This window comes from Chaetodon auriga, chromosome 15 (assembly GCF_051107435.1).
Source record: "Chaetodon auriga isolate fChaAug3 chromosome 15, fChaAug3.hap1, whole genome shotgun sequence".
Classification (NCBI taxonomy): Eukaryota; Metazoa; Chordata; class Actinopteri; order Chaetodontiformes; family Chaetodontidae; genus Chaetodon; species Chaetodon auriga.
In genome coordinates, this window is record NC_135088.1 from 21,091,857 (window position 1) to 21,115,556 (window position 23,700).

General features: G+C 43.4%; 1 protein-coding gene across 2 annotated transcripts in view; it reads right to left on the reverse strand.

The window, feature by feature from the left end:
• The window catches only part of nrip1b (nuclear receptor interacting protein 1b), a 35,597-nt gene extending 25,761 nt beyond the window's left edge, over positions 1-9,836 (reverse strand). Inside the window, exons 1-2 of one of the 2 annotated variants that reach the window (XM_076749763.1) lie at positions 9,577-9,817; positions 4,528-4,609 (exon numbers count right to left, since the gene is read on the reverse strand). The gene's annotated coding sequence lies outside the window, so the exon portion shown is untranslated. Of the gene's footprint in view, positions 1-4,527; positions 4,610-9,576 lie in introns of both variants that reach the window. The other variant, XM_076749762.1, reaches the window with a different exon arrangement.
• Between the last annotated feature and the right edge of the window lie 13,864 nt (positions 9,837-23,700).

Consider the following 23,700-nt stretch of genomic DNA (forward strand, 5'->3'; position numbering starts at 1 on the left):
GCGAGTAGAATAGGGTGTCAGGTCTCTTTATTTGGCGGGGGCTGGTGAAGGTTCTAGTTCCAGTTAAGGGGGTGGATGTAGGTCAAGCCCTGCCTCCTCATAAGCACCAAGGTCAACACTGAATGGAAGGGAAGGTGGCTTAGAGAGAAAGAGGCCCCGGATAAACCACATTCGTCTGGCTCTTGTGCCAGCACCAGCCCCAGACCTGTAAACACAGTTACACAAGCACACAGCTCCTCTGTGCTAACCCTAGGTGTGTGTTTGTGTGTGTGTGTGTCTGTATGCACACACAAAAAAGATCTCACTCATTATACAAGCTTTACAAGCTTTAGTGTGGCTTCCATTACCTTTTATAACCCAAACAAGGCTTAACTTAAAATGACATTCAACTTAGTGATGCTTGTGTTGTGCTGCTGTCTTTGGACCTTTACGGTTACACAAGAGGAACACCTCTGGTGGGTTAAGGCTGAACATCAACATCCAACACGTACAAGCCACAGGTTCCTCTGGGCTCCTTTGTGTGTGTGAGCTAAAGGTGTATCCAGGCGGGCAGCAACTGATGTCTGATTTTAAATGTCAAATCCTAGCAGGCGATCACCTTTATTTAAGATGTGACTAACAAGACAACTCTCTGCACATAATCAAGAAAGCTTATGAAGTGTTGGCACCGCGGGGAGGGCACTGCGCTAACAATACCAGGATCTGGAGTTTGATTTCCAATGGGGCCATCCATGATAATAAAAATCCTGATAAACAAGTACTGAATTAAAATTTCAATATCTGTCAAAGAAAACTTGGTTATAAAAAAGACTAAAGCTAAAAAGTGCTCAAGCAGTTCTTTGTATGTAGTACATGCAGGACATACGCTGATCTGGATCACTTATCTCCCCTATCAAACGCTCTCTGTCCATCCTGACAAAGGCAACAGTCCTGTACAATGCCTTACTCCGCCCAGGACATGATCAGCTAGTTTTATTAAAGCTGGCATGTCTCTGCCTGTTTTCTAATAATGCTACAGTGAGATGAGAAGCACAGCATTTGAGAATTAATGACACTGGGGCCATAGAGAGTAAAGAAAGAGTACACATCTGTGAAAACAAGCCTGGAAATTAGTCTCTGCTTCTTCGTGTAGTTGCCCGAGACCTTGAATGCAGCCAGGATGCCTTTCATGTCAGATGCAGCATTACATTCATATCAAGGGGTAGTTTAATAACTCATCAGATTAAATTTCTCACGATCTCATGCTTAGAATTTACAGTAGTTACACTGATGACATTATGGATTGTTTTTCGTCACTTGACAAAATGTCCACTTTCTTTTGCTTTATTTAATTTGATTCCATTTTGCATTTTTGTAGTACATTACATTGTGTCACTTGGATGTTACATTTCAGCTGTGGATTAAAACGTTAACATTAACTACACTGTAAATTTTCACCCTGCTTTTTTGCCATCTGATTGCAAACACCTGAAATGACAGAAACACTTCTCTTATGTTCAAGTGGGTGAGTTTAAGGTGTAGGGTGCCACTACAAAACCTAATTCAATAAAGTTATGACACTGACTACAAAAACACTGGTCACCGTCTCATAAATTTACACTAAAACACTGCAAATGATACAAAGGCAGCACAGTAGAACTGAAACTTTCTCATGTTCTGTGATTTAAGGAATAGAAAAAGACTAAAATTCTCTCACAACACGCAAAACATGGAAACATGGCATCAAAATAGGCTGCCACTAGCCTAAAAGGGCCTGGGGGAAACGATGCCTCCCTCTGATTATCACCTTCTGCTACTATAGTTTAAAGACAAAGCAGAGCAAAATATTCTGAACAGGTGAAAAGTAATCAAACCGTATGCAGAAAGACTGGCATTTGGCTGGGGTGTATTCCTGCATGTTCTACCAAAGTCAGCCAGGGTCCTAATTTACCCAGCCATATGGTAAACATATCCAGGGGGCAGAAATGTTAACGTACTAGCATAAAAATACTCTGAAGCAGAGACAGTAGCATGCTCTAAAGCCAGACAGTGAGCCAGCATGGTTTAAACAGCGGGGCAGCTGTAGGGAGTGAGTGTAGGCAACTGCATTAACACAAATCCTAGCAGCCAGCTCACTCTGGACATGAATCACTCTGGACATGAAACAACCTTTCCCTGACATATGCTGGTATCAGTGATTAAGAATTGAGAGGATGACTAAAGCTGCTCAGTTCGTCACCACGGTCAAACATGGTGGAAACTTGTGGCTGGTAATTCCCAAACACAGAAAGGGGCAGGGATCGTTGGAGCCACAACACTTTCTGACACGACCTTGACCCTGTTTGACCTTAGGGTGATGATTACCCAATTGAATGACAGGCCCTGCAGCTGCATGCACGCCTGTCATGAGTGTCTCCACCCCCTCATCCTCTTAGACATACAAGGTCAGGAGAGAGGAGAGGGGGTGAGGCTGGGTGAAGGGTGTCACATGATTGGATCTCCTTCTGGAGAGTTACTTAAAAAGCCCCTCAGCAATCAGGTCAAGGTCATGCTCCAGCCTTAAAGCTACACGAAAAGAGAGAAGTCTGTCTCTGTGTGTGTGTGTGTGTGTGTGTGTGTGAGTGTGAGTGTGAGTGTAAGAATGCCCACAGACAGACGAGAGCGCAGAGGGGTGACTTCGTACTCCTCTACATGTTCAGCAGTGCTGGGTCCTTGATAACTTGAAAACACAACCTATGATTCTATTAGCTGTATTAATCTTCCTGCTTTGTGGACACTTTTATTCAAAGTCACTTACACGATTATCACTCTTGCACATCTCTTTCCATTTCTACAGCTGGATATTTACTGGAGGAATCCAGGTTAATTGCCTTTGCTCAAGGGCAGAGGGTGAGCAGAGTATGAGCCAGCAATCTTCTGGTCACCAGTCCATTTTCCCAAAGTAATAGGTCATATGGCTGCCTCAAGTCATCAGCCCAGTGCTCTCTATCTCCTCTCAAATGGTCTCTCTACTACTGTGCGCCTTCTAACACACTTATGAGAAAGCTGTATGTCTGAACCACACTCTTTGGGCCTGTTTATCCAGCTCCAGCGAGGACGCACTGAATAACACCACCTCACTAATGGATTTAAAAGTGGGCTGGAGCTTCACAAAAGGGCAGTATGTTTCAGAAATTCGAGAGACCACTTTCAGTGAAAGAGGGAACTGAGGTTATGCCAAATGTCCTTGGTCTTTGCTTTGTGGTGTGGGAGTGCATTCATTTTTTCATTTAGAGATGTGCCACTTATTTAGCCATGCTCTGTTAAAAGATGTTTATTGAAAGGCCAATGAGTCATTTTTGTATTCACTGATAAATTTTAAATGGAGAAGGGAATCTGTAACGTCAGAGCCATTACAAGGCTGGGCTTTATGCATCTTAGAAGACAGACTCTAATGGAATATTATTTTAGACAACTACAAATCATCTTGCTGGTATAATATACAAAAAAAGGTATTTCAAGAGGGATTCAGTGACATTCCTCTTCTGGGAACTCGGATAATGTGCTGCAGATCTATCTGAACTCACATAGCTCAGACTCTCCATGGCCACCCGCACAGGTCCCTTGTTGCCCAGCAACAATTCAGCTCATCTCCAGAAGCCAAAAAGTTACACAATTACAGTTCAAGCCAAAAGAGGATTTGGGTGTGCAGCATGTAACATCATTCAGCAAGTTATATCCAAAGATTTGGGTCTGAACGAATGAGGAAGTGGGGAAACCCCAGCCCTCGCATTTTCCACCATCCTGAAAAGCCGAGCAATGTGAGAGTATGGGAGTGTTCGCAGGGCTGCACTCAAAATAACCCAAATATTGACTGTAGAATGGTGCACTGTGAACTCTGAAGTGTTGTGGCAATGGTGGCATAAAAGAGGAGCTCTCAGGTACAAAGTTTAATGGTGCCTGAATTTCCCTGAACTTCACCCATTTCGCAATGCAAATAAATTTCAGACACAATCTCGTAGCACGCTGCATATGCATCCCCGCTGCCTCCCTCCCTCCTTCTTCTCCTGTCGTCCTGTGCAATATATCCATCATTCATTCATAAATTCTGAAAACTCCTCTTTAGTTAATTGCCTGGGAAAATTTAATTTCAAACGAAAGCTTTTAAAAGAGAAAGATATAATTAAGTTGAAGGGATCTCTCTGCCCCCTCCTTGTCCAGGGGGGCCGAGGGGACATGTGCTGTGAGCTGTGCAGCTCTGCACCGCACTGCTCCGTGTCAGGGAAGTCATACACCCATGTTTAAAGCAGAACGTTACGTAAAGCCTCCCCCTCTGCACAGGCTTACTGCACCAGACGCTGTGTCCTTGCCTGGGCTGCTCAAGGTTCCCAAAAGGACAGGCTGCTAAGAAGTTGGGAAGGACGGGGCCCTGTGATAGCCTGCAAAGAGAGGGAGGGAGGGGAGAGGGAGTGGGGAGGGAGCTGCTGCCTGTGACAGCTTTGGACTTTGAATTCAGCGCCAGACAGGCTCATGCATCAATCCCTCAACTTACAAAGACAAGCCACTAACCTTGACGAGGCCAGGGACTCTTCAGGAATGAGTGGCATTTTCACTTAGCCCCAGCTTCTCCCCTGCACTCCTGCCACATAACCTGGTTAAAATAAGACAGTTGAATAACAGCCAACCTCAGTCTCTGGACGTTGTGACCCATTGTTCTAGCCTTCAACCCTTAGCTTCTTAGACCATGCCAGGGACGCATGCAATAATACATTTAGAGGCAACAAAAATATCATTTAGTAGACAAGGTGCAGTAGCCTTGCCTGATGCCTGTCAGAAGCTGTTTTTGTTTGAGTGAGGCATGACGCAAGCTCATGTGAATCCATGTGTGCTATGATCCTGGGATCAACGGCGGCCTTATCACAGACTTAATTATGCACGTCCTCTGTTCGAACCAAACAATTGCAACAAAAGCTACAACCATGCAGACAAGTGTCTGCTGTCTTTATCGCTGTATTCCTCTGTAAGAAAACAAGGCAGACGCTCTATATCACATGTATACACAGGCTGGCTACTCCTCCCATCTATGAGCGTCTGTCCTCATTCCCCTTGCAGCCCGCCCACTCTGTCACGCCTGTGACATTGGCCTGCTTGTGGCAAAGCAGAGACCTTCCCCTCGTCTGACTGCAGCATCCTGGCAGCACGCTTGCCACAGTGGTAGAGAAACCTTCCTACTGCACCTCTACAGCCCGGGGGCAGCAGCTCTGCTACAGGAGCAAGCGAGGCAGAGAGGGAGGGAAGGAGCAAGGGAGGGAGTCAGTTCCACTCCGCTCCTCTGCTGTGACCACACCAGCCTGGCCAGGAAAAGAGTCAGCTCCTCTCACATCACCCAGGAGGTCCGCTGCTCCACACTACATCTCCTCAGTCTTTACTTAACGTATCAGAGGAGAGGAGCAGTGGAGATTTGGTGTTGAGCTGGTAGGACTGTTACCACGGTACAAGGTAGCTTAATGCTGTTTCCCTGCTCTGCTTCATTGATCGGCACAGTTAGGCTTCCACAGCTGTTGTTTTCCAAATGGGCCAATGCTTCATGTGGGTAATGTGTAATTTATTTGACCGACAATATCTTTCTCCTTTTGTCTAACTCCCCTTTAGTGAGCAATTTCAACAAAATCTAAATAATTCACAGCAATTGCAATCAGCGGCGATCAATCGGCGGAGATAATTGAGGGGCCTGTCATTGCGCCAAGGCCAAGGTGAAGTGCGAAGGCAGAGGGGTGGAGAGTTGGAGGTGAGGGTGAAGTGGGAGGGGGAGGAGGAGGAGGAGGGCAGTCATTCAACAGATGAGCTTTTGCTGGTATAGCTGTCAGGGGTTGCAGTGTAGGCGTCCATCTTTCTTCCTCGCATTTCGTCATTCCAGCCTGCATCCAGGAGCGATGGCTGTAAAGACGCATTTAACCATTCCTGCCTTGTCATCAAAATGAGCCCCATTGACTTTGGCTGCCTTCTGTCCATGACAGACGCACCAACAGGGGCTGGAGTGATTGTCTCTGAATGAGATAGCGCTGCTATAACTGAGAGACCTTACTAAACCCTATCTTCTTAGCAGCACACAGGGGGAATACTATAAAACTGCCCACACAATGATCTTATTTCAGAATGCAAAAATGACTTCAGGAGTTTTGTGCCTTGTTTCCAATCTCATTCTTTGGGTATTCTAGTAGCAGAATATTCAGAGAAAACACACTAAAATACCACAGAATGAGCAAACAGCAAATTTTCCTCTTTATGTATGTACCTAGCTGATTTAATATCAGCTTATAATAGTTTAATGTGTGTACTGTATATTCACTCTTTCTTCAATATTGCTGGCTTCAGTGGCACTTCAGTCGCCAAATCAGTCTGTGTATGTTTACACTTTAATCACTCACGCCTTGACATTTTAGCCTCGTCTTTGTCATATCCATTTCCAGACATTTTCTATTCCAATTTTATGCAATCTGAATGATACTGTATAATGTGAATGCGTGTGTGAGTGTGTGTGCGTGTGAAATCCAGTTAGAGATAAGAGGTGTGGAGGAGGAGGCCCAGAGAAAAGTCAAGATGCTAAGGAGTGCTAACATCCTCTTATAGCATAATTGTTGTGGTGTAAATCTCTGCCCAATAGCAGCAGCAGTACTGAGTATTGTTATTAGCAGAGTGTCCACTGAATAAACAAACAATAAAGCCAACAATAAAATGATTTGGCTTGATGCATGATCCACACATATATTATAGAGCCCAGACAATTAGAGAAATGAGCTTGTGGCCAAAAGGTCTCAGGTTTGAATCCTCAGTGGGCTGACAGAGTGCGGGTCTGTGAGTAGATGAGAAATGCACTTCTATTCCTCAACATCTACTGTCATAGTGCCCTTGAACAATGTTTGGTGGCCAACAACACAAGTGCTGGGCAGCTCCCAGGTCTATAATAAATCAAAAACTCTGCAGTAAATGCATGACACTTGTTCTGGGAGATTGCACATTAGTTTGCTTTTTGCAGACTATCTCAGCAATCAAAAAGCGGGATGCTGCCCTCAATTTTGTCTGCCGTGTGTCTCGTGCTACTGTGACTGACAGATTTACAAACAGTGGGGTTTGAGTCGGCACAGTGGTAGTAGTTAGAGAGGCTGTTAGTAGAGATAAGTGCCTGGGCAGGTAGTGCCTGTATCTGTGGCATCACCCTGTAGAAAAATACACTATTACATCGAATTATTTGCAGGAGAACGGAAAGTCATGATGTAAAAACAAGCAGTGTGATTCGGTTATTACTTTTACCTTCTTTACGCTATAACAAAATACAACATCTATATGCTACATGCAAAAAAGATATGCAGAATACACCTGCATGAGCGCAATCACACACGTCAAAACATGCCACTTTCATACAGCAGCGGTGTTTTGAAGGCAGATAAGATTTGCTGTCATGAAAGGCGGCCAGTGGATTAGAGAGTAGAGTGCAGTCCAGAGTCCAGTCTTGTGACTGTTCAGCAGCCTCGACATCATTTGCATTTGGCCATTTGAATGTCCTCTGGTTCTGTTGCAGGCTACTGCACATCACTCAACAGCAGCTCCCTGGACAATAGCAGATGGCCCAGTCAAATCAAGCTCCATGCAGTACATAGGATCCTTTGAGTTACAGCATGCTGGCCACACCACTCAAAAAGAAGTACTTTAGCAACTTCAAAATTGGCCTATAAATGTGCAGGTTTTAGTTATCTATGGCAAAAGAGGACAAGCTGAACTACCTTCAACATCTTGTGTAAGTTCAGGTCAAATAATTAAGCAGCTTAAATGCTCTACAAAAGAAAGGCTAAACGGCAGACCCCCAGACACAGACAGTATTTAGGAAGCTTTAAAGAAGTTTGACTTTTCTCCACATTACTTTAGATTGTTAATCTAAGTTACAGCGGTTCTGTGAAAGGTAGCACATTAACTGAACACACTGTTTGTGTTTAATCCTCACACTACGACATCCCAACAGGTTGCTGTTGGGAAGCTTTGCAAATTGCCCTTTTAGAACCTGAACTGAAGATGTACTCTGCTCTCTTTCCTGTAACTTGCAGCAAACTTCAGCCCCTGACCTTTTGCCTCCACACAGATACAAAGTCCAGTGAAGCAACAGGACATTTCAGGAAAAGGAACACCTACGCAAAAGCCATTCGAAAAAGCCTCCCTGGCAGTCAATGAAAAACATCCAACTCTTTGAACTCAACAAAACATATCTGACATGATCACACAGTGGTGTGACAGGCTGTAACAGAACTTCAACCAACTTCATTTTAGTCTCGAGTATCCAGTATCCTTCCAAAAACTTGCAGCCACTGGTTGATTTTTTCAGGATGTGGCGTAACAAGGCAACACAAAATTACCATTAATGGGGATCATTAACTGAATCATGCTTCCAGAACATGGCTGTTGACAGAGCTGATTGTACCATAGACTTGTTGTAGCAACAGACCTGAAATAATGCTTTGTAACATTTCAGCTACCTTGGCCTACCCCTGTATTTACTGTATTTACTGCTCAGGGGTTAGTACCATTGTCACTGACTTCCCCTGCACTGCAATGAGAAGCAGAAAATGACACTACAGGTGGCGTACAAACATATACAATACAAATGTACAACTCTTTCAGACATCAGTACAATTTAGGATCATTTTCAACCCCAAAAATGAAGAGTAAAAAGCTCTCAGTGAAGTCAGCTATGAGTCTGGGCAACCAAGCTGATTTCTCATTTCTCATGCCCTAAAGCATCCAGGACAAAGCTATAGTTTAACACCTCGGAAAACCTATTTATGACCCATGATCAACATGGTACTAGGTCCTTTTCAAGGCCTTGAGGTTCAGTTTAAATCCTCCAGGATCTTTTTAAGGAGCAGGATTTACTATTTGTAATGTACAGAATAGTGCAACTGTGGAGTGTTTCCCATTGGTGGTGCTAAAACGACTTAAAAACAGGAGGCTGGCTACTGTTTTGACCCAATGCAATGAACTACATTAACTGTACTAACGCAGCATTTCAACTCCTCTGGCACGGACATCCCTACAGGGTGTCTTGGTATTAAATAAGCCCGTGGGGTGACATTATTCATTCAGGGTTCACATGGTCAGTGCGTGACAGTAACCTAAAATACACTTAGAAATGTAGCAGGACGGTTACATTTGGATGAGCTGCGGTCGTCCGTGTATGAGGCGAAATGAGCTGGGACTGGCGTTCATTTCAGCCGATTTTTCATAGATAAATACCTCTATTGTAGGCCTAATTGACTGATCATATGGCAGCCAGGGAATACGGACCGTGGCCTAAACGACTTTGTGGAGAAGCCTTTCGCAGCGCACACAGCCAGGTCCATTCTCCACTTCTTTATGCAGCGTTTTCAGCGCTATATCCAAATGCGCCTCTGCTCGCCTTACGACACACAAACAGCCTTTCTTAGCCTCAGAAAAACACGCAATAATCTAGCCGCCTGTAATCCTCGACACCGCGTCCCCTATGTGTATACCCGTGTATTTTTCACCCCCAGCGTTAACAATAATTATCCAGATATGACAGTGCGTTTATCTCTAGCACAGATCCCCTACCTGCGTTGTCCACCCCACAGTCAGCCGGAGAGGCGCATCGTTATTATTCGACAGGAGGAGGCAAATCCAATGAAAACGGTCGCATCTGTCTTGACACTCTCGGCAGGGATCGGAAAGGTCGAGGCAGCCTTTGAGAAATCAAAATTTTAGTCCAAAAAAAAAAAAAAAAAAAAAAAAGCCTCGTTTATTTGGGCTACGACTGAAAGCGGGCAGAGGTGCGTGGCGTGTAGTCTGAGGGAATTGTTTATTCTCAGAGTCCCCTCGCTGTGGAGAAGTGAGCGGAGACAGCCACACTCCTCCTACTCCGCCCGCCGCCGACACCACCCTTAAAGGAACAAGCCTTCACTCAGCTCCTGCACACACACTCCCCCTGCTAATAATGAGCACAAATACATAAAACATTATTATTATTATTATTATTATTATTATTATTATTATTATTATTATTATTATTATTATTATTAAAGTGAATAGTGAAAAAGCAGCAGTGACATTAACAGCAGAAGTGGTTGCATTTGTTGCAGCGTACTGCAGTTGGTACAAATCATATACTGAAGTAATGCAAATGCATGACTCATGATGATTAAATGCATGAATTAATGCAGGATGCATCAGGAATTCCTGTTGCTCGCCATTAACAAATGATCACGTCATAATTTTATGTGAAAGTTCACGCCTAATACATCATCAGTTAAAGAACGCTAATTCATGCTAACTTCATATATTCATTGATATGCAATCACGTTAGCTAGATTTCAGTTCCATGCAAGTTTAAGTAACTTTATGTTATTTGTGTAAATGTTTGCATCTGACCATCAGAGGGGCTGAGTGAACACGTGGCTCTGAAATAAAGTGTAAAGTGCTGTGCAGAAAATATCAGCAGGACGAACAGCAAATTTGCCTATCATCTGAATATTAATGCCATATAAATGACATTCTAATGGAGGACCTTCCTAAACCCACTTTTATTTTTCAAATGAGGTTGGTTTACTGGTCTAGCATAACATATAATGGTGAAAAATAGAATTTACATCATTTGTTATATGACACTTAATACCTTTGCTCATCATTTCCTCGTCTTTTGTTTTATAATGAACAGTCAAATTAACCAATTAATGGGCAGTCTGAATTCAAAAACCTTAATGGAGACGATGCAATAATTCCTTAACCTAACCTCTTATAACAAAAGCAGGTTAATAAAACGGCCTTTCAGTTAAATGAAGAATTAAGCAAGAAGTGGCCCAACCAACCTTTTAGTCAGCATCTCTAAACAAATCATTAGGCCTCTCCTTGGATGAGGTCCAAAATATGAGAGTTAAAAGAATATATCTGCCACAGTAGTGGAGATTTACTACCTGCCTCAGCACACAGTGACCAAGTGGAGAAATGAACATCAACGACATCGAGGTGCCCTTGAACAAGGCACTGAGGCAGCTCCCAGGTGTGAACGTGTGTCACTAAAGTGTGAAGCAGGGTGTCATTCACAAACAGCAGATGTGCCCATGGAAACTTTAGAACTGCCTTGAAATACAACTGCATGAAGAAATGTTTCTCACAGCAGACCTCTAGCAGTGTAAATCTAAACTAATCATTGTGCACCAAGTGCTTACAAATAACTTTTTTCTTTCTTTTTGACATCTTGTGCTAATCCGTGCTATCAGGTCCACTGGCCTGCAGTCTGGCTTCTCAACATGGCCTTGAACAAAATGTCTCTGAGGACCTTTGGAACATCAGTGTTCTCATGAATAAGAACACAACAACATAACCTACTTCTTCCCATCCCTGTCTCTGTTTCCCTTTTCAAACCCAGGATGGGGGATAGTGTATGCGTGTGTGTTAGAGAGAGAGTGAGTGTGTGTGTATGAGGGTGGTTGGGGGGGATTGCTCCTCCTCCTCCTCTCACTTCACTGCTATCACATCATGCTGTGTTATTGGCCACTTGTATTCAGCCACTTGGATACTGGGCCTTCTAACCTGCTGTACCCCCACCGTGGTGTTTAAACAGTAATTCAGTTCATTGCCAGTCGTATAAACAGAGGCGGCACTCAACTTGTCAGTCAGGTAAATTGGATAGTTTTCTTTTACAAGGCTGTTGTTCACAATAGGTGTTACCTGCAATTTGCATTTTGAGTACAACAGCAGTTAAAAGTCTGATCAAAGTCCTCGCCAAAGTGCTATTCATAAAAAGTTGATGTTGCTCCATTTATTGTTGTTGTCTGATTGCACCACGAGTGCTGCTCAGGACAATGTTTTTGTGTTCAGCCCAAAGTCAGATGAGCAGACTGGCTCAGCAATTCAGATGGTATCTCACCTTGTAACCTCTGAACTGGAGTGACCTTTCATCTTTGAACTCTGACCTCGAATGCCACATAAATGGTGATACAATATCCTCCCTTTCTTTCCTTCCCCCAACCACAACAGGCTGAACTTTGCCCCTGAAGCTTTCCACACAAATGTGGTTCAGCAAACTCTGTCCTTTGACCTGAAGTATCGGGGCAGACTGTGGCTAACAAAAAAGTCTGGGGCCTTTTTCAAAACATATTGTCAGTATATTATTGATGTACATGATTTAACACATTCTATGAGGAACTGTGCAAAGAAAGCTGATTCCAGATGTTAACGGGCTGGTGGCAGCGCTTGGCTCGATACAGCTGTGGCTGCTGACGACAGAAGTCAAGAAAATGGAAAAAGTGCGTCATGTTATAAAAGGGAAGGTTAACAAGCATTTGAACGTCATTAGGAAATGGACTTTGTTGTTTTACAAGACTGACTTTTTACAATCTTGTTAACACAGTGTCGTATTAAGTGTGTAAAACAGTGCTGGAATGAGATTTTGTACCAGAATTTTATCAAAATAACCAACAGCTGTTCCTCAGTACAGTGAAAACAAGAATTTCAAATTTGGGGCGTTTTCTTTCACCAACGGACAAAGAGAAGCAAGTGAAAGACAAACCTGAAGACTTTAAAAACCAATATCTTCACGCAGAATGCTGTTTCTTCTATTAAACAACTTCAGACTCCCTAGCTTATTACAACAGAAGCATTTTGTGAAGCATTGCTGAAAAACTCAAAGCAGACATACCTCAGCTGACAAATACATTATTTAAAACTGTACACCAGGTTTTTCATCTGTAGAACGCTGGAATACAGCCAGTTCATCTGTGACTCACCTTTCATGTCAGCATGAGTTCACTGAGTGGTTACTGGGGCAGATTATCATTCATATCTCTGAATGGGATATGCAGATCTGATTTGTTCCTCCATCCAGGAATAGAATCTGTCCTCTGCCCCCTTTCAAATGTTTTTTTTTCTGCACACTTATACTGTACTCTACTGAATATTTCATGGCAAAGAGAAAAAAAAAACTGATGGAAAACATATGAATGCCTGGACAAAGGTCAGCTCTGCAGTAGATTCAGACGCCTGATTGTCTCAGAGGGAGGGAGCTAGAGAGTCAGCAGACATTAACCCTCCACCTTTGACCTATACTCCCCAATTTCAGCCCCAGTGTCTCCCAAAGTTTGGAGTGAAGGAAGGCCCTCTTGGGGAGGAGGCAGGTGCAAGCTGCTGTGGGAGGGCCCACTGGAAGTCACACCATACTGTAACCTTTGAACTGGAATGAGAATGGGATGGTTGTGACATTCCTCACGTATACAGCTGCAGGGAAGGTTCTCCTACAACTACATGATGGCAGCAAAACCTGCTCACATAGAGACAGATGAGGCACATTTGAATTCTTCAACTATTTAATAAAACCCTGTCAAGGCCACAGATTTAATTCCACAAAGCAAATAAAGAAATAAGCAGGTAAATCTACATTCACTTTTAAAGTTGAGAAAAAAGCATCTGAACTTGCAAAGTGACATCTTTTTAAAGACTCAATACTGGCCTTGTGATGAGTGGATTATTCATTAACCAGTGAAACTGTCTTTATTGGTGCAACAAACTATGAACGGAGAAGAAAATGCATGACCTCTGTTCAAAATAAACAGACAAGAGTGATTATGACTGGATTATGGGAGACATGCTAAACAGCCTTCTCAGTCGTCTCAGTAAATATTCCACTTTTGTCCTTGAAGTGTGTCAGGGAGATGAAACTGTGTCTGTGATAGACAAGATAGATAATTCCAGCACAACGCAGCACTGTGCTAATGGAGGAGATGCATGAAAGTCAGTGCTGCCACTGTCAGAAAAGGTGTGCCAAACTACTGACTCAATATGATGACCCCATCTCTCCCATTTCACATTATTTTTTCATCAGACTCAGTACGTTCTGTGCTTTATTTAAGTTTGCCAGGAAGAGAGGTCCAGGAAAGCAACATTATATTTGACTGAGGTCATCATGGGACACTGAGAAATGTCTTCTGGGGTGACACTCAGATAGCTGATACTACGGTCACTGTCCAGGTATGTCAGTGTTATTTAGTGCAGCAGCTCCGTGTTGAGTTTCTCTGGAGAGCCAGTGATCAGCCTGAAAGGATCCACACTCAGAGCAGCGCCCTGCTAAAGGATATCATGATGTTGGCCTCACAATAGGGATGGTGTCTGCTTTCCCATTCAACAGTTTCTTTAGTCTGCTACTGGCGCAGAAAGAAAAGGCTTCATAAACACCTATGGTTTCCACAAAAAAAAAAAAAAAAAGAAGAAGAGAAAAAATCAGCAAGGCCATCGTGCCTGGAGCTGTTTTGTTACGGTGTGACTGGGAAACTTCAGAGATGTTATTCAACAGTCTACATGACCTAAACTCGCCGAGCATGTAGAAGTTTAGAGGTGCGACAATTAGTTTGCTCTAAAAAGGACATCCTCACTCACTAAAACCCGTCATTTCATCATTTAATCATTTTGCTTTTACCCGGCAAAGCAAATGTTCTGCCAGGGAATCAATTGTGAGACTGCTGACAGCAGTGGGAATGTTTACATCTCTCTACGCCTGTCCTCATATCTAATGCTTAACCCATACCCACTTGCTCTGAAATAGAAAAATCAAGAGGAATTTTGGAGTTGTTTTTGGATAACTGTCAAAGTATGGGAAAACAGGTCACTGCATAAGCGTGGCTGCCTCTGTGTGAGAGCACAGTGTGTGTGTGTGTGTGTGTGTGAGAGAGAGAGAGAGAGAGAGACACAGTTCACGCGTGTGAATAGGAACGCAGGCAAGACTAGGTCGACTCCTGTGTGGGTGAGCTGCCTCATGTCCCCCTCTACATGCGCTGGCCCTGCATCTTGTTGACCTAGTTGGTGCTCTTTGACTAATCCCTGACGGTTCTGCGGGTGGTCTGGGAGGAGCTCTCCTCCAATTTCCTCTGCATTTGAATATCAGATGGCAAAGGCGGGGCCTCGCGGAAAAAAAAAACTATGAACTGCCAAGGGATTTGACTGGAGTGCCTGCCAACACAACACGCAATGTTTTTTTAGTGCTCCCTGCACCTCCTCTCTCTCTCTCCGTCTCTCGTAAGCTATCATGGCTCTTCTTCTTTCATCCACTTGTCAGACATAAAAGGCACCCATATTTTTTGCCCATATTGACCCGCTGGTGCAAAGCGACACTGATACTTTCATTGTGTTTGTGTGTGTGTCTTGTGTTTTTTTTTTTTCTGAGCGATTAGAGGCTGGGTTGTAGTCCTGATCATGCGGCCATCCACGCTATCCAGCCATCAGTGCTGGTCTCTCAGCTTGCATGTGTAACAGGAGTTTTCCTGCTGACACACAGCTGACATGCTGTCTTCTTGTATGAGGTTTTATTGCTTCTGTTTGGGTGATTCAATTACTTTTTCACCTTGTGGGTTATGGCTCCTCTAACCCACTCATTCACTCAATATGAGCCATTTGCAAGCACAATTAGTGATACACTGTCATATTTCTGTAAAACACCTCCAGAATGATGTGCAGGAAGTGAAATTCTAAAAACAAGCCTCCATTTGAAGACATTGCCAAATTTCTACCATTATTCTTCCATATGATATTGGACATGCACTGTATGATATGTGTTTGCTTAGCATGTGTGTGACAAATGAAGCAGTAGAGCAACGACTAATCCGAAGTCAAAGCTGCTGTGTTGATGTTGGTTTTACACTGGACGAGCTGCTTTGTTTGACTGAGACTTTACTGGGAGGACACAGTGGGGGCTGAGCTAAAGAGTCAAATATCAGGGACAGAGGAGGCACCTTACTGTCCCTGCTGCGCGCGCACACACACACACACACACACACACACACACACACACACACACACACACAGATGGTGGTGAGCGAGGACAGTGAAAACACAGCTCAGTGTCCCTGGGCCCTCGTCCTTCCTCCACCCATCCACCACCAGCCGTTCCCACGGGGCCGTTAACATCCTATTGACCCTGCTCACTCATTATCAGATCAGCATGGAACACACTGGGGCACTTTAACCCACTCTGTGTACACATCCTCACACTCCACACACACACACACACACACACACACACGCACACACACACACTGGTTGCAGATTACTCTGCTCTCAGTACTGTATTTTGGCCCGCTGCTCCATGGCAACCCTACCCTCAAACCCACAGTAGGGCACTAAGCTAGCTCCAACAATCACTCCTCAGTGCTGTTCTGCGACGACAGAGTGCTCAACTAGGAGCTCAACGCCCACCGGTACGTCTCCTCCACAGATGCTGGCGGGTCCCGTGGGACAGCCACGGCTTCCCAGCATCCCCCCGCTGATTGTCAGTAAACGTGTTGACATAAATGTAGTGTGGCTACTAATGAGCTGCCAACCAACCACCACTGTCAGCTCCTTAGGACCTGTCAATATAAGACGGAGGCTGATTTTAGCTCATTACGCTAAGATGTCTAACAATAGATAAAAGAATAAAGCTCACAGTATTTTTATTCATTTGAAGGCCATATCACCAGCCGGGAAAATGTCTCACAGACATTAGAATGCAGTGTGGACATGTGTAGTCTGTGACAGCCCCCTCCAGCAATTGAAATTCATGACAGGTCCGAGGTAGTGTGATACTCATGTAGGCACAAAGCCTGCACATCTAATGTTTATTGATAGCAAAGCCTACATAGGCTGTTATTATTTCAAGGCAGTATGGGAAGGCTTAGTTTCAGCGTCTGCATATGTGTGTGCGTGTGCCGCCTGTGTGTATGTGTACACGGCCTGAGTGTTTGTTTGTGTCACACAAAAAACAGATTAGTGAAAACACTGAGGTAAAATAAGCAGCCTGACCTTGCTCTGAAACTGAAAGGCAATCCTCTGAATGATCCGCGGGTCAGTAGCTTTGTCCTTCAGACAGTTAAAGTCTATCCTTCTCATCCCCTCCCTCCCCCCTTGCCTGTCTCACTGTTTCCTCCTTCTATCCCTCTCTCTCTTTGCCTTTCTTCTACAGTAGTTGCATTCACGTTAAATCCCCCTTTTTCTGCACCTTATGTAAAACTTATTCCCCTTTATTCTCTATCCCTGCAAAACTGTCTATCTTAATGTGGTACACACACACACACACACACACACACACACACACACACACACAAAAACACATTCAGAACTCTTGATATGCATCATGTCATCTTTTCATGTCTGGTCTTTGAACACGGCTGTTTGTGTTATTTCAAGACGTGATTGTTCCTCATGACAAGCTGTGATGGCGCTGATGTGTCTGATCTGCCGCTACACCTCAAAGGCAGACGAGCAAGACGCAAAGGCGGCAGCAGATACTACCAGCCATATTAAAGACTTCCCCCGCAAACTCTTTGAGCTGTGAAATGTTTGACGCTTTAAGAGCGTAGCCAATGCGGGTTGCCAGGTGAGTGCTGGCAATCCCCCCCCCCATTCCTTCATGTATAGGATGCCTCAAGAGTTGCTGCATTCACTGGAAACTGCAAGTGTGTCAGCAAGTTCCAGATGTCAGTTATGCAATGTCTAATTACAGCAAGAAGCGTAGCTTGTTGTCTTACTTAGAAAGTGTGTTTCTGTGTGTGTGTGCTTGTACACACAGTATGCTCAGGTGTCAGCTCATTGGAGTTTATGTTTAAAACTGACAGGCTTGTATTTATGCTAAATATGAGGGCCATTACTTGAATTCTTCATTGCAGTGAGCTGTCCTGTAATCTAACCCTTATGAGCTGCACTGTCATCTCAGTACCTTTAATCTTCTGTTGTATGTACTGTGAAACTGAAAGGAAAAATAGCAAACCAATCAACAACTGCATAGAGTGTTTTTGTTTCATCGAGCTGATGAGTAACTAGACTGGGGCCAAACTGACAGGATACACAGTGCAAGAAGAGTTACTGCAGCATGTGGGGTTAACCAGGATGAACAAATCAACAAAAGAACAAAAGAATTTCATCTCCAAATCAGGAAGAAACATTAACACACCTTACCTCAGTGTATCTGTGTCATGTGATAAAACCTGCTAGAGGTGGACAGTTAGATGGATATCGCAACCAGCCAGTATGACTTACTTTGCTCACAATAAGATAATCTGCAGATATGCCATTCATTTTCAGTGGCATGCTAATCACAGCTTCACGAGTGCTGGAAAATGTTGTACATTCGCGCATTCATTGTTCCCAGAATATGAAGTCTACAAATTCTGGTGATCCCCTGACTTTTTCCCTTGTGCCACCATGAGGGTGACATCTGTGGATTTTAGTGACACCTCATGACAACTGATGAATGGCTGTTAGATATCCTTCAGACATTCATGTTCTAACATGCTAAACTAAGATGGTGAACATGGTAAACATTATACCTCCATAAACTCAGTATGCTGGCACTGGTTCAGGTGTCAGTTCAGGTTGGATCAGTTCATTTAGTTTCCAACACACTTACCCTGTCCACTAGTGTCAAATGTCAGAGGTTACCAGAATGCTTGAAAACAAGTCCGTTTGCAATTGAAAATAATAGATTAAATGACATGTTGACATTTGTTCTTATGAAAACTCTTCCAAACATATTTCCAGCAATGGGGAACTGACACTGATGACTGTGTTGCAGATTAAATTAGTGACCCCCTCCTTCTTGTCCCAGCCTGGCAGTGATGCAGAGACAGACGTGTCTTTTTCCAACCGTGACCTTTAGCTGTGTCGGGTCTGCCTCCTGCCCACAAGAATAGCCCTGCGTGGACTATCACAGACAGAAGGCATCCATCACTTTGAAATGCATAAAACCAAAACTGACACGGTACAGAGCGGGCATGTGCTACTGCGCGGGCATTTGTTGAGCAGGAAGTTATATTAAATAGAGAAACACAGCAGTTTTCTTCAAACATAGTTGATGTGATGGGTTGGTCAACTGAAGATTGTCGGGGCAGTTATGAATACAGCTGTGTGTGCTGTTATGTTAAAAAAGGCTATTATGTTATTAGAGCACACTGACCCCCCCAACCCCCGGCCAGCCCCTCCACCTCTACCACTGCCACAGAATGACGGATCGATTGAAGAGTGACAGCAGCGAGGAAATAGAGAGAGATTCAGGATTTACATCGTCCTCTGACACGCTCATATAAACGCCCCCCAATGATAAAGAGACTACACTCTGACAAGGACACCAGTCCTCGTTTAGCTGCTCACAAGTTAAAAGATTTGCCATGTCCCCTCCCTCTTCCACTCTCTTTCTCTCTACCTCTCTTTCTTTTAGCAGATTTCAGTGCAAAGCATATAACCTTTGTGAATTATTTAGTTTATTGACCTCTGCAGGGATTTAATATGAAGGTCGTTTCCTGCTGGCAGAGCAAGTGCCAGCGGGGTCCTCAGGTGACACGGCCAAGGTCGCCCGTCTCCCTCCAGTTAATAATATATTTGTCACACGCAGTGTGCTAGCCCCCGACACAGCGCTACTGCCTTCCACTTGATTAGTGCAACCAATAAGGACTGCCAAAGATAATAAAGTAGACATTGGCTTAAGGAGATGTGTCAAATGTCCACAGCATCTCTCTCTATCTCCCCCCACACAGATACTCTGAGCACGAACACACACACAAATTCACACCCTCTCTTTCCCTCCTCCTCCTCCTCCTCCTCCTCTGTTCTTGTTTTATTGTTTCCTAGATGAAGGTTAAAGGGAGATGCTGAACAGACAGAACAGCCTCGGGGCTGTGGAGGGCCTGGCTGCTTGGCTGCGGCAGGCGGTGCTGTGGGTACCAGCTTCAGCCAACCTCTGCAGCCCCCTCCATCCCTCCACAAGGCCATGCTGTTGCACTGGTGTGTCAGAGGGGCAAGAGGGTGAGTCGGCCAGATCCACAGGGGCAAGTGGGTTACAGAATCTGATGTACATGGGGGGCAGTAGAGAGCTGCTGGTCCCTGACCGTGCCTGTCACTGATAATAATCACAGAGAGCTATGGAGCCTTATTAGCGCTGCTGTTTGGCTTAGACAAAATGGCGCCCCATAGGTGAAACCCAGGTGAATTATGGCGAGGGGAAGGAAAGCATTACAGCAGGGGTGGCAAATATATTCTGGCACAGTGCTGTAATGAAGTTGGTGGAGCCTGTGAGGATACAGAGCAAGGGGTTTAAATCTTTAAGGGGTGAACAAGCCTTAAGTGCAACATTATTGATTTGATTGTATGAGTGCTGGTGATAATGGAAAATACAGGAGGTCCAGCAATGACAGGCAGATGATGATGGTGGAAAAGGTGTTGCAGTCAAGGCTGAGCTGCAGTCTGTCTCCCGTTTGTCCTTTTGGTGGAATAGTTTGCATCAGGAGTTCACCGTAAGGTGAGTCTGACAACCATTTAGGGCTAACACCTGTGAGATCCTGGAGATAACAGCTGCCAATGTGATCAGTCAGGTATTATAGGCACGGTGGTGTGCATACACACAGATACACTAACATACAGGGGTTGTGCAAAATAACAAAACCATTGCACAATATAATGCAATCCAACACAGCAACACCATAAAAACTGAATACTATATGCTTTATCAAAGGAAATGAATTGCAGGGCAGTTTTAGCACATTGCATCATATGCATGCTGTTGTGTCTATCCTCCACATATGTGTCCAATTGAAATTTGAATTGTCCACACTTTTGGGTGAGGAAATACAGCATAATCTATAATAGAGCCTGAGCGTAAGCTTCAGGACTCCCTCGACAATGTTTGATAGCCAAGTGATTTAAGGCAATTGTCCTTTTAATGCCCACAGAAACAAGCACCCACTTGATTTTCTGATTTATTGGAGTTTCCTGAAAAACAAGACAAAACAAAGCCCCTTTGAAATCATCACATGTAAGAGTGTGTCAGTGGGAGCTGATGAAGCTGATATCATCCCAAATTAAACAGCAGAGAGAGTCAAGATGGGAGGTGAAATCTGCCAGAGCACTAGCATGATCTATGATTCTGCTGGTGGAAGGACACAGTACATTTTCGCCAAATGAATAGATTTGTTGAGTCTATTAATGACCTTCTATTCTAGACCTTTTTCTCTATTATCTGAACTGCCCAACGCCATCCATAACTCGGCCGATTCCTATCTTATAAATCATTGTTCCCATTCCCATCTATGCTCTATCATAACAATTAGGCTCAATGCTAGAATTCATGTTTGCTAAATCCAGATTAACTCATCCCACCTCTGTTTCTATAGAACATATGAGGAGGATTAATGGATACAATGTGCTCCATTATATTTGGAACTGTCTTGTGTCAGAAGGAATTAACATTAGAGAGACCTTAATCACTGCAGTTAGTCCTAATGCTGGAAGGTGACATGTTTTTCAGTCCTCACATTAGAAAAAACTACTTCCCTTTATAATTTTTAATCCAGCCATGCCCTAAAAGTGCTAAACACAACACTAATAGGCCAATATTTCTTTTCTTGCAGATTTGACTCTGTATGTAAAAATAATGACAAACTCCTTTGGGGATCTCTCCTGCAGGGCTCCTCCAGGCATATGACTGGCGAGGTCACCAGTGCAGACACTTATTGGCCTATTCATTAAGGCGGACTGGGCAGAAGTCTAGGGTAAGGTCTCCACTTCCAAAGTAACTCTGTGGCTCAGACCTCATTTGCAACCAGACAAGCCTATTGTAACAGCAAATAAAACAATATTGATTTTGCAAGTGGCAACGGGGCTGTGCATCTTATTGATCAGGATCAAGCACTTATCACTCTCCAGACCCAGAGTGTGCCAATGTTAAGCGCAGGTCTCAGGTCTTAATTACGACAGTGGCCTTTACATGGTTCCCCACCTAATGATGCTCCAATAACACTGCTGGGTTTGACCTTCCCTATCGGCTGGCCAGACAAAGATGCTCTTCCTCTTACACAGGGTAAAATTTTCCTGTTCAATATTTTTCTAAACAGATCTGACCTGTGCTTGACTTATGGTGCATACTCTTTATATTTAATCTTTTATGTCTCTCCTTGGTATTGTATCTACTTACACTACTGAGCTCCGTCAGTATCCATAGATACCTGTGAGCAGGCAAGGTGTCGGGGTGCTGACTGTTAATGGAAGGTTACAGTTTGCACATCACGTTTGACCGCCGGCAAAGCACTTGCCACCCCATTATGAAAGGTAACTAAGTACATGTACTCAAATAGTGTACTTAAATACAATGTTATGCTATATGTATTTGTCCAGTGCATTCCATGGGCAAATATTGTTCTTTTTACTTGATTACATTTATCAGCTAGCTAAAATTAGCTCCACCTTGACCAGCTACAACACTGAAATTCAACTTATGTGTTATGCATCAATCATGCATATTATATGATATTCAATAATGATATTCAAATAAAAGGATGAACACGAAAACATCCTGAGAGGGACCATTCTGCCAAACAAAGACTTTCACTTTTGACACTTCAACTACATTGTGCAGATAACAGTTTTATACTTCTACTTAGCGAATGTGGGACTTGAGAGTGGTATTGCTACTTCTACTTGAGTAAAAGATACGGCTTCTTCCATTCATCCATCCGTCTTCATCCTTTATTTATTTTATTTATTTTAAAGACTCATAAAATTGTATTAAATTAGAATTATAGAACAAGTATCTCATGAAAAGAATGTTTTAAAGGTGTGTTACAAATGTATAATTTTATTTCTTAAAAAGCTTGATTTCCTAAAATAGCTGGCCACTATTGTGTTTAGCGTAGTTACTTAAACAGCTGATAATTGTGTATTTGTTGGGGATTTTCACTTGTGGATTAATACATTTTTTGTGGTCTAGTGAGTATTTACTGCAACAGGACACTGTATTTAGGGTGAATTCAAAATAAATTACAGTGTGTGTGGTCACGGCAATGAAGGAACCCATTACAGCAGTATGGTTCATTGATATGCTTTCAGTAGTTTCAGGACAACAATGGAGCTCTCCAGCACAGAGGAATAAGATATGTCACACTTTGTCAGACAATACTTTATTGGTGAGATCAGTTCATTGTTTGTTTTTGTCTTTTCATATGATTGGGGTTTGACAACAACAATATTGTAGACTATGACTAGACATATTTTTTAAAATGCAAAAATGAAATGAACAGGTCAGGTTCATAATGTCAGACAGGCCTTTGGAACAGATTGTAGACCTCTTTTGCTGCTATGAAGGGCTACAAAGTGCCACCGCATCAACTCAACAGTGTGCAATCATGTATTTCTAGGACAAATCAAGTTGTTTTCATGCTGTGGTTGTCTGCTTATTGTGTTAGATGCTCTTACAGGAGGCCCTGGGAATCATCTCACTTAAGTTCAACTCTACCTCTGAGTCTGCTGTGGCTGATGGCAGATGATCGCCTGCAGACCGAGCTAAACATAATGATAAAATAAAATGATCCTTTAATAGACACTTAGCCATCACACAGACAAACCCACTGTAGCTTAAAGTAATGCCATGCACCTTTTGCATACGTGTTTATATTATCTGCCTTGGAGGTAAAGAAGTATTGTTTTGATTCCTGGAGATGTCATGCTGTCTGAAAGATGCACTGCATTATGAAAATAAAATAAACCATTCAAAAACTCATGAATATATTTACTCAGCTTTGCCAGGTCAACAAACCTTGATAAGACCATGAAAAAAAAAACATAGTGCGTGCACGGTTAACCATAATGTGCAGTGAGTAGAATATATTCCTAATAAGGCGATGTATTAGACATGGTTAAGATGTTCCCAACGGCATATTCAATGTGACAGCGATG